We start from the raw sequence: 9,817 nt of genomic DNA on the forward strand, positions 1-9,817 counted from the left end.
TAAAACTAAAACATATAGCTGATATTTTTACTTTGTAAAATGACAGAGGTGACGTTAATTTCAATAACTTGTCTGGAATTACTTTGTTTAAAATTTTAACCATAAGTCAAAACTGTCTGCCTGTGCATGACTTGTGTGGTATGCCTGCAAGTCTGTATAGTGTGAAAATAAATGTTTTTCTTTTCCCTTCTCTCCGGTCACCAGGTCTCTTGTTAAGAGAAGGCTGATCTGAGACAGAAGCGCTGACTTGTTGTGTTAGTAGCTGCAAGTGTACTGAAGTCAATACTAAAAGTTATTGGCTTAGCTTTTAGCTAATTTTTTAGGGGTGTATCGGTTTAGCTTTATAAAAGTTAACTTTTCAGTTAGTGGATTAACGGTTATTAAAGATAACTTTTTGGTTAGCTGTGCCCACCACTGGTGCACAGTATTCTAACATCTCTGCTGGCTGAACTGTTAAGTTATTTTGTGTCTTCAGTGATCAGATCTACCAACAGTCTGGAGTGGGTCCGCACGTAGTTGCCGAAGTTCTCTGTGAATGTAGCTATAGTTCTCTCTGGTACCTGGAGCAGTCGTTGGACTTCATCTGTCTGCCACATATGCACGCCTTTGGGGTGTGTTGAGGAGAACTGAGTCTTTTATCCTGAACTTTGATCTGAACTGAAATCCTGAACAAACAGAGACTTTGATACTGAATTTTTATCTGAACTACTGAATGAACTGAACGTTGATCCTGTACTGAAAATTTTAATGAACTATTTGAGTTTAGTTTTGACTTTTCATTTCTAGATGTGTGCCCAAATGCACCTACACAACCTCACCTGCCCTTTTGTTTTTCCCAGCAGTTCATCCAGTCCCAGCAGCTCTGCTGTCTCATATTCCCTGGTTCCACTTCACGTCCTGTTGTCCTGTCTGTCCCGTTGGTTAGGTCCCCTTGGTCCTCGTGCTTCCTGTCCCTATCCAGTCTGTCTTGTCGGTCTGGTCCTTGTGGTTCCTCCTGGTTTTGTCCTTCCACTGCGTATTTCCCTTTTTGTTCAATAAACTTTTGTTTATTTCACTCTGCCTGCCTTACTGCTCCCTGCACCTAAACCCGGTCCTCAACCGTAACGTGATCTACAGAATCTACGTTCATTTTTCACTGCTGTTTTTGTGTGCGAGTTAAAATGGAACGTCGACATCTGACACCCACTTCTATAAGTCAATCAATGTCAACTCTGAGGCAATGTAGCTTACTTAAATGATGACGTCAGTATGGATTGCAGTGTGGAAGAAAACTAACTAACCAGACCAAACTTATACAAACATGAACCATGGTTGAGACCTTGTTTCGTATTTTTATGCATGGAAACACCCTCAAATAATTATCCTCTGTGGGTTCATAGTAATGTAACACACAGTGGCCTCTCAAATACGCAAGCTGGTAGAAAGCCATGACGCTCCTGAAAATAGCATATTCCTGACTTTGTCGAAGCATCTGCTTGCAGGTCTACTGATCTGAATGAATGCTGAGCCATCACTTTGTATGAATGGTCATTAGTTTCATGATCTGATGGTGCAATGTTCATTTCACACAGTCTGTTTGCTGTTGTGGTGTTTCTGCATTTGCTCAGACTGACATCACCTGCTGAGAAGTGCCGAGAAATGCATTGTAAAACATTTTCAGGAAATGCACCTGCTGACTCACCGAGCGTGAGGTTTAAGTAGCAGTAAAGTACGTCAGCAAACACTGATCATGACCACATGTGCGCAGATAGACTTACAATCATGAATACTTTGATGTGTTGTTTATCTGCACATTAAATAACATGCAGGATGTCCTTTAAAATAATGAGTGAAAAGGCTGTCAGAGCTGTGAATGAAATAACGTTTGGATCAATGGAATAAGCCGAGCCAGGGCTGGACTGATGTATGTGCATGTCCAGGCTGAAGACCAGGGGCACAAATTCACAGGAGCCACCACACTATCCTCCACTGAAATGTTATGGCAGCCATACAAGATAAGATTAAAAGAAAGAACACATACAAAATAATAATCCAATGTGATTTTTATTTTTTTTTTTTTGCTTACATACAAAGTTCCTAGGAAGAATGAACAGAGTAAGAATTTCTTTGTGTGGTATAACTGCCTGTTTATACTGTGTACATAGCAATAAAAAAACTAAAAAATGAACAAGTAATAATAAGCAACAGTTGCTAACACAACAGCAATAATAGTCATATTAATTTCATTAATGTAGTTCTTTCAGGCAAGACATTTCAAATTGCTCTCCATAGCACAACAATTCTTTAAAAAAAAAATCATATTTATACATCCATAAAAATAAATTAAGCAAGAAACAAAAACATTAAAAGACTACAAATGTAGCTAAAATTAGGTTAAACCAGTGGTTTTCAAACTGTGAGGCGAAATGTTTAAATGTTAAAAAAGAACAGTTTAAAATATGACAAAAGGTAAAAATGGAAGAATAGAAAGTTTTTTAAAATGAAAATGTTTGAAAAGGGTGTAAAATGTGTGGAAAAAATAGAACGTTCTTTAAAAACATGTTTAAAATGTTTATAGATGTAACACCCGCAGTTCAATCTAACCAACCAGTTTTGAAGAGGTGGATGAACGTACAGACCCAGAAAGTTGCAAATCACAAGTTTTTATTTCCAAAGTTAAAAAAAAATGTTCGTTCACAAGTCCATTAAAACAGAGAGTCTTGCAGAGTGTTCAACAGAAAATTTCCATTAAAACACAAGGAAACATTTCTAAAATTAAAGATCAGTAAAAGAGGTTTGAGCAAGGGGAAACCAGTGAAGTGAAAGTGTGTACCTAACCTTGGGTGAACACAGCAAAACGGAGAGTGAGGTGCTGCTTCCTGCTCCTTATAAAGAGTGTTCTCAAGACTAATTGTGCTCACCTGTGTCACTCCACAAACACACCCATGCTGCTCCAGAGACACACACACTGCAAACTCCACAAACACTGCAAACCACCCACACACTGCAACACTGCACAATCACAAAAAATTCTACCAAGTTACACAAAGTCTGTAAAATGTGCAAATGCATAGACAGTTCCTTAAAAACATAAATATCAGGGTTCTAGTTAGCGCAAACTTGTGTTACGGCCCATTACTCTATCATTTTGGACCGCTACACTTATTTTCAATACAGCGTAATGGGTCTGTAATCAACCATTTCTGCAGCGCGACTCCAGTTTGAAGCGTGAATCAATGAAGCAATGCTTCAATTCAATGCCTTGTGGTTCTTTGATTCACTGCTCTTCAGAAGCAGTAAGTCCACTTCTTAATCTCTCTCAAAGCCATTAAAATATCACTTTTGTGTGGATTAAAGTCACTAACTGGGACTCTTGTTGCAGTCAACAAATGAGAATCATCCTCCGTTCCGTTGGCACAGCTCCAAACGCTGCGCCACTCTCTGCTGAGACAGAGTCTACTCGGAATTAATAACTTCAAAACGAATCACCACTTTAAATAGAATGACACCTTTTACAAATGTTGCAATACAGACAATAAACTACAATCGACTAAAACGTTTTTTCCTCCCAAAATGAGACTTCCTGCATTCTTTATGAACCTGACGTGCAGCACAGCTGCAAGAGCTCAGCTCATAAGTATGGAAAGACATTCATGCCAATAATAATGTCTGAAAGGAAATGCTTTAGACAAAAACTAACATTTTATTTCTGTTTATGTCCAGAGATCAAGGATCCACCATGTAGGGTTTATTATGTCCAGAGTTTAAGGATCCAGTAACCAATTTCATATTTATTTACTTTAAGACTCAGTAAAATGTTGTTCAATTTAATCAGCTTATAAAGCACCAAATTACAACAAAAGCCATCTCAAGGTGCCTCACACAGAACAGTTCAACATAAAAAAATTTAAATAAATAAATAATAAAAAAAAAAATTCAAACACCTAATTAAAAACAGAAGTAAAAGAATAAAACATAAAATAAAAACTACTCATAAGAAAGAGAATAAAAATAGGTTTTAAGTCTTGACTTTAAAAATGTCCATGGACTCTGACTGCCTCACTGAGGGCCATGTACTGGCTAACCCAGAATGAGATTGCCGACTCAACAAACTTCCCCAGCCTTCTGGACATGATGAAGGGACTTGAGCTGTCATACCTGGCTTATCCCTTTTGGGTACCCCTAGATTGGCCAATTTTTAGCTTAAATTTTCAAAAGCCCCCCGTTGCTACGCTCCCTCGACATTACCGCTACGCTAAAATTTTATCCTAGCTAGAACCCTGAATATATTTAAAATGTGTTTACATGTGTAAAAGAATAAAAAGAAGCACATGTACAATGGGAACTGTCTCCCTTTTTCTTTTTTTAAATGTTTGCAGTAATTTAATCAAATGCTATTCACTAACATTCTGTGATTAAAACTGGGCCCCAGACCACAACTCACCAACGGTCAATAAAGCGACAACTCACAATAGCGTCGCCCCAAGGCGCTTCACACAAAACAATTTAAAATTAATTAAAAGATTAAAAAGCACAATTAAAAGATAAAAAAAGCACAATAAAAGAGTAAAAATTAAAAAGAATTACAAAGGATGCTAGATAACACAATATGCTAATCACAGGACTGAGAAAACAAAATGTGTCTTAAGTCTGGTCTTGAATGTCTCCACAAAATCTGACTGTCTTATCGACGCTGGGAGACCATTCCACAAGACAGGGGGACGATAGGAGAAAGCTCTTTGACCCACAGACTTTTTCTTCACCCTCGGAACACAAAGTGATCCTGCATGCCGTGAGCGCGAAGCTCTGACTGACGTGCTGTATTTAAGGTGCAGCAATTCATTAAAAAAAAAAAAAAAAAATCTCTGAAATGCTCAATTAGGTTTGAACTTTCAAAGAGCAGATCTGAAAATGAAATTAGTTCCTATTAAACTCTTGAGAAAATTAGATAATTATTAAATCACAATCAGTTTTAGTACTGAAGGTTTCATGTTAAGTATTTCCAAAGTCCCACAATTCTATGATTGCGCCCAGAAATACGCCTGACATGATTTAGGCCAGACACAGTTGGTAATGGTTCACTGATATATACAGTGCATCAAGAAAGCATTCGCAGCACTTCACTTTTTCCACATTTTGTCATATTTTCTTCAAAATTCGACACACAATACCCCATAATGACAATGTGAAAAAGTTTATTAAAATATCATTAGATACCAGATAAACATTTTAAAAGGTTTCAATTGTACAGATTTGGGTGGGGGTGATGACCTGCTTTTCTGAGGCTGGCCACATGACTATTAAAAGGGCCACCCACTGGCCCAGAATTACCACTCTGTTACAAACCAAACGAGTGAAAAATTTCTTATGTTAGTTTGTGCACTTTTTTGAAACACTTGCAAAAGTTTGTTAATTTCTGAGGCAGCAGAAGGTTGGGGTGGGGGGCACACAAAGAAATTATGTTTCAGGCGCGCATGTGGCTAGCAGTGGCCCTGCACACACATGCTGAGCTGCTCCTACACAACACAGCCTATTTCTGTGACCTCACACTCTCGGCTCTCTCGTGCCTGCATGTGTTGTATTGGCTGAGGTAGACCAGCAGACTGTGCCACAACCACAGAGGTTATAAATGAGAACTAGAGTCTGCACTCCCAATGCTGCCTACTAAACGCGAACGTCCCTTCATGGACAGTGATATGAGGCCTCCTAACCGGGCAAAACATTGACGGAGTTCCTGGATGTTAATGCATTTTCAATGGGGATTCGCAACTGAACACAAACAGAAAAACGCTCACAAAATAAGTGATAAAATGTCATTCTGACCTGGATATCGAGCTAGTAAAATGAAATTACAAAAGGAAAGTATTAAATTGACTCTGACACCCACACATTTTCCAAATATTAGGAGCCGTCCTGCAGCTGCGCTGAAAACAGCAGCAGCTGCAGGATGTCCCAGGTCAGCAGTGTAGCTGGAACAGATCAGATCCATGTAACTTTCAACACTAATATTTGGGAATGTCTGGGTGTCAGAGTAAGTTTAATACTTTCCTTATGTAATTTAATGTAAATTCATTTTACTGGCTCGATATCCAGGTCAGAATGACATTTTATCAGGTTGTTCCAGCTATACTGTGGTCCATCAGGTCCCTAAAATGCAGCATTTATTAAAAATAGGTTTGCATCATTATTTTGCCCCACCCCACACTCCCATTTGTTCGTATGATTCTTTTCCTTCCTCCAGTCTTCCTCTGGTGAAAGAGACTGAAGTGCACGGTGAGACATGTAACATGGAGGCAGTGCAGGAGGGAGATGTCAAACAACGTGTGGTTACCCAGCTCAGGTCAAGTCAGGTCAGGTCATGTCTCGCACCACACCTTGGGTAGCAAACACTCAACAACCAGGCAAATTTAGTTCCATTAACTTGAAGTCAGCCAACAGTTTTTTTTTTATTCGTGTTTAACAGTCAAGGTTTGTAAACCCCAGAATGATGCATTTGTCCCTGTTGGAGTTTACACAATAAAATCCAAGAAGCAAAACTGGCACATCGTGTGACGTCGACAAACATCAGCAGGAGGAACTGGAGAATCCGAAGGTCAAGCCAGAATGAATGCATGACTTAAACTGTTAAAATTATTTTCCATGTGTATTTTTATTTCTTAATATTTCTTATTCATTATGAACTGCGGGCGGCAAGGTTGATTAGTGGTTAGCACTGTTGCTTCACAGCAAGAAGGATAGGATTGATTCCCACTTGTGGTCTTTCTGTGTGGAGTTTGCATGTTCTCCCCGCGTCTGCGTGGTCTCTTGGTGCCTTGGCTTCATCCTACATACAAAGACATGCAGGTGAGGTGGACTAGAAACTTTAAATTGTCCGTAGGTGTGCATGCAGGTGTGAATGTGTTTGTCTGTATGTGGCTCTGCGACAGACTGGCGTCCTGTCCAGGGTATACCCCGCCTCACGCCCTATGACTGCTGGGATAGGCTCCAGCGCCCTGCGACCGGATCTTGGATAAGTGGTTGAAGATGAGCGTGTTTGCGTTTAATTTCATTTGTTAATATTATACATCTTGTTCGTCATCTGATCTTGGTATACTAAACGTTTTTGGGAACCTCCGTGTTGACACTACAAGATAAGTTTTCTCCTCTTTAGGTGAGTTTTTCAGAGTTTTAGAGGCAAAAAACCCAGCCATCGCAGGATTCATCTATCTGTAAAGCAGCTCACATAACTCTGATTATTTGTCAGATCAGTCTCAGCTTTCAGATATGGCTTGCACACAGCACAATGATGTGTTACTTTTTTTATGAAAATTTTGGGAATGAATTTTCAAAACCTTTATTTTGATTAACATTGTAAAATTCTTACTTCCAAGATGGCTGGTAGCGAACTTAAACAACATCAGATAGTTCATGTTGTTGCACCATTTCACAATTAAAGATTTAATGCCAGCATCCCAACAAATAGTTTTACTGTGAAAGGTAAGCTGTCAGTGTTCCTTGTGACTGAGTTTAACTTGACAACACTGAGGAGACGTGAGCTAAAATCCATTTTTTGCTAACAGAAACAAATTTCCCACTATTTGTACATTTCAGTAAGTACATAAGCTGAAGAAAATCTTATATTTTCCCACAATTTGTACAATGTTTCAGTAAGTACATAAGCTGAAGAAAATCTCAGATTTGCTGTGAGTTCAAGTTTAAATAAACTGTTCAGGAGGTAGGATACTGATTTGCTGTTAAAGTATTCTAAATGTTCTGTTTAATTTTGTCTGACTGTCTTCCAATAACTTGTTTAATAGGAACCCTTTTCATATAATTGATAATGAAACTGATTTTTAAAATAATATGAAATGCTCTTTTCTAATAATAATATAACATAAGTACAACTCTTTCTACATCCCACCTTCAAACAGCCTCATACGATCATCCATGAGAAATCTACTTAAGCTCCCAATTTTCTATTCACCTTATTCGGCTCCGCCCACTTCTACAACAGAGGCATTTCCATACACAAGCAAGTTAAAATACTACTCGACAAGTAGTACCACCGTAATGCCAAGATTATGTAACATTAATACACGTATAGTGTTATTTCATGCAGTGCTTGGTTGTATTAAACGCCAGAAAATGAGTAAATAAGATAGCAGCTAACGCTACGAACACAGCTTACCCGTTTATCCCACTAGCATCCACCGTGGCTTCTTCAACAGAGCGTTGTAGTCAAACCATTTCTCTGGGTAAAGATCCAGTGGTGTGGGGTTTTTTCCTCCGTAAAATAAAAAGAACAGACAATCAGGACGTTTGGGTGGATTTTTCAAATTCAGCGCCTTTAGCCAGCACTGGAGATCCTCGTATTTCAATGGAGGAGGGAACAAGTTAAATGCTCGTCCACAGCACTCAGATCTCTCCTTTCCATGTTCAAAACATTGTTCTGAAAGTGAGTTTCCTCTTCTTCCAATTGTTGTGGCACCCAAGAACTGAACAATTAATACTGCTCATGTTTGGACACTTCTAGCGTACTATGTTCCCACGTAGCTAATCATCAGACGCAGTGGCAAACTGGACGTTGCTTGACAAAATGGAGCTGCCCACCCTGACTTCCTGAATAAGGTGAATAGGAATACAAATGTCCTACAGGCACTGCACTAGTATCATGAAATTAGCAGTCATCGCTAGTTTCAGCTAACTGAATGAATGAGTTTATTCGGCACACAATTCAACAACAAAAACAAAACAAAAAACTCATAACAAAGCAACTTTACAAAGGTCCTGCGTGGCCGAAAGGGTGAGGGCAGAAGCAAAGCTTATAAATACCCACCCCTTATATTAAAAAATAAGAAATATATACACACACAGATTTTCATTGTCTGGAAATGGCGGAATGAAAAGGACTTTTTTTCCATCAGAATTTTTTCAGAAGCTGTTAGAGACTGGCACCTGGAAACCATTCGAAAAATGTATCTGTCTTTCGGTGAACATTTTATGGGCTTCACAGAGAATAAGGTCTGTTACTACAGCTTTAAGGACCCCTTTAAGGACGCTCAGCGCACCGCGCTCCAAGCAGCAACGACGCGGCACAAGCCACCGGGTCATTAATAAACGGATGGCTCTGTGGATACGAGACCGTCATGTGCTCTTTCTCTGGTTATCACAAGAGGTCCTTTGTCTCGCTTCATCAGCAAATCGGTCGTGACGCGCGAAGCCTCCGTGCGGCTTTCCATGACAAAATCTCTTGTTAAAAGTGAAATCTGCCGGAAAATGATGTCCAGCTCTTGTGATAACTCGTATATATATATATATATATATATATATATATATATATATATATAATTTTATTTTTTTATTTATTTTTTTTTTTAATCGAAAACGTCCCTTCATGGACAGCGACATGACGTCTCCTAACCGGGCAAAATATTGATGAAGTACCCGGATGTTAATGCATTTTCAATGGAGATCCACGACTGAACACACTCAGAGAAATGCTCGCAAAATACGTGTTAAAATGCCATTTTGACCTGGATATCGAGCCAGTAAATTAAATTACATTACATTATGTCAGGAAAGTATTAAACTTACTCTGACACACGCACACACATTCCCAAATATTAGTGTTGAAAGCTACATGGATCTGCGCTGTTCAAGCTACTGAGCTGAGGCGTCCTGCTGCAGCTGCTGTGTTCAACGCAGCTCGGCTCCTAAAACCATTACAATACATTTATATACATATTATATTTTTGCACAATTATCCTTTATTGACCGAGTTTCATTCATGAAGTCAGTGGTGTGTGTGCACATCTCTATGTGTGGGTGTGACTGTGAGCGGCACAGCGCAGGTCATTAG

Source organism: Thalassophryne amazonica, chromosome 9 (assembly GCF_902500255.1).
Source record: "Thalassophryne amazonica chromosome 9, fThaAma1.1, whole genome shotgun sequence".
NCBI lineage: Eukaryota > Metazoa > Chordata > Actinopteri > Batrachoidiformes > Batrachoididae > Thalassophryne > Thalassophryne amazonica.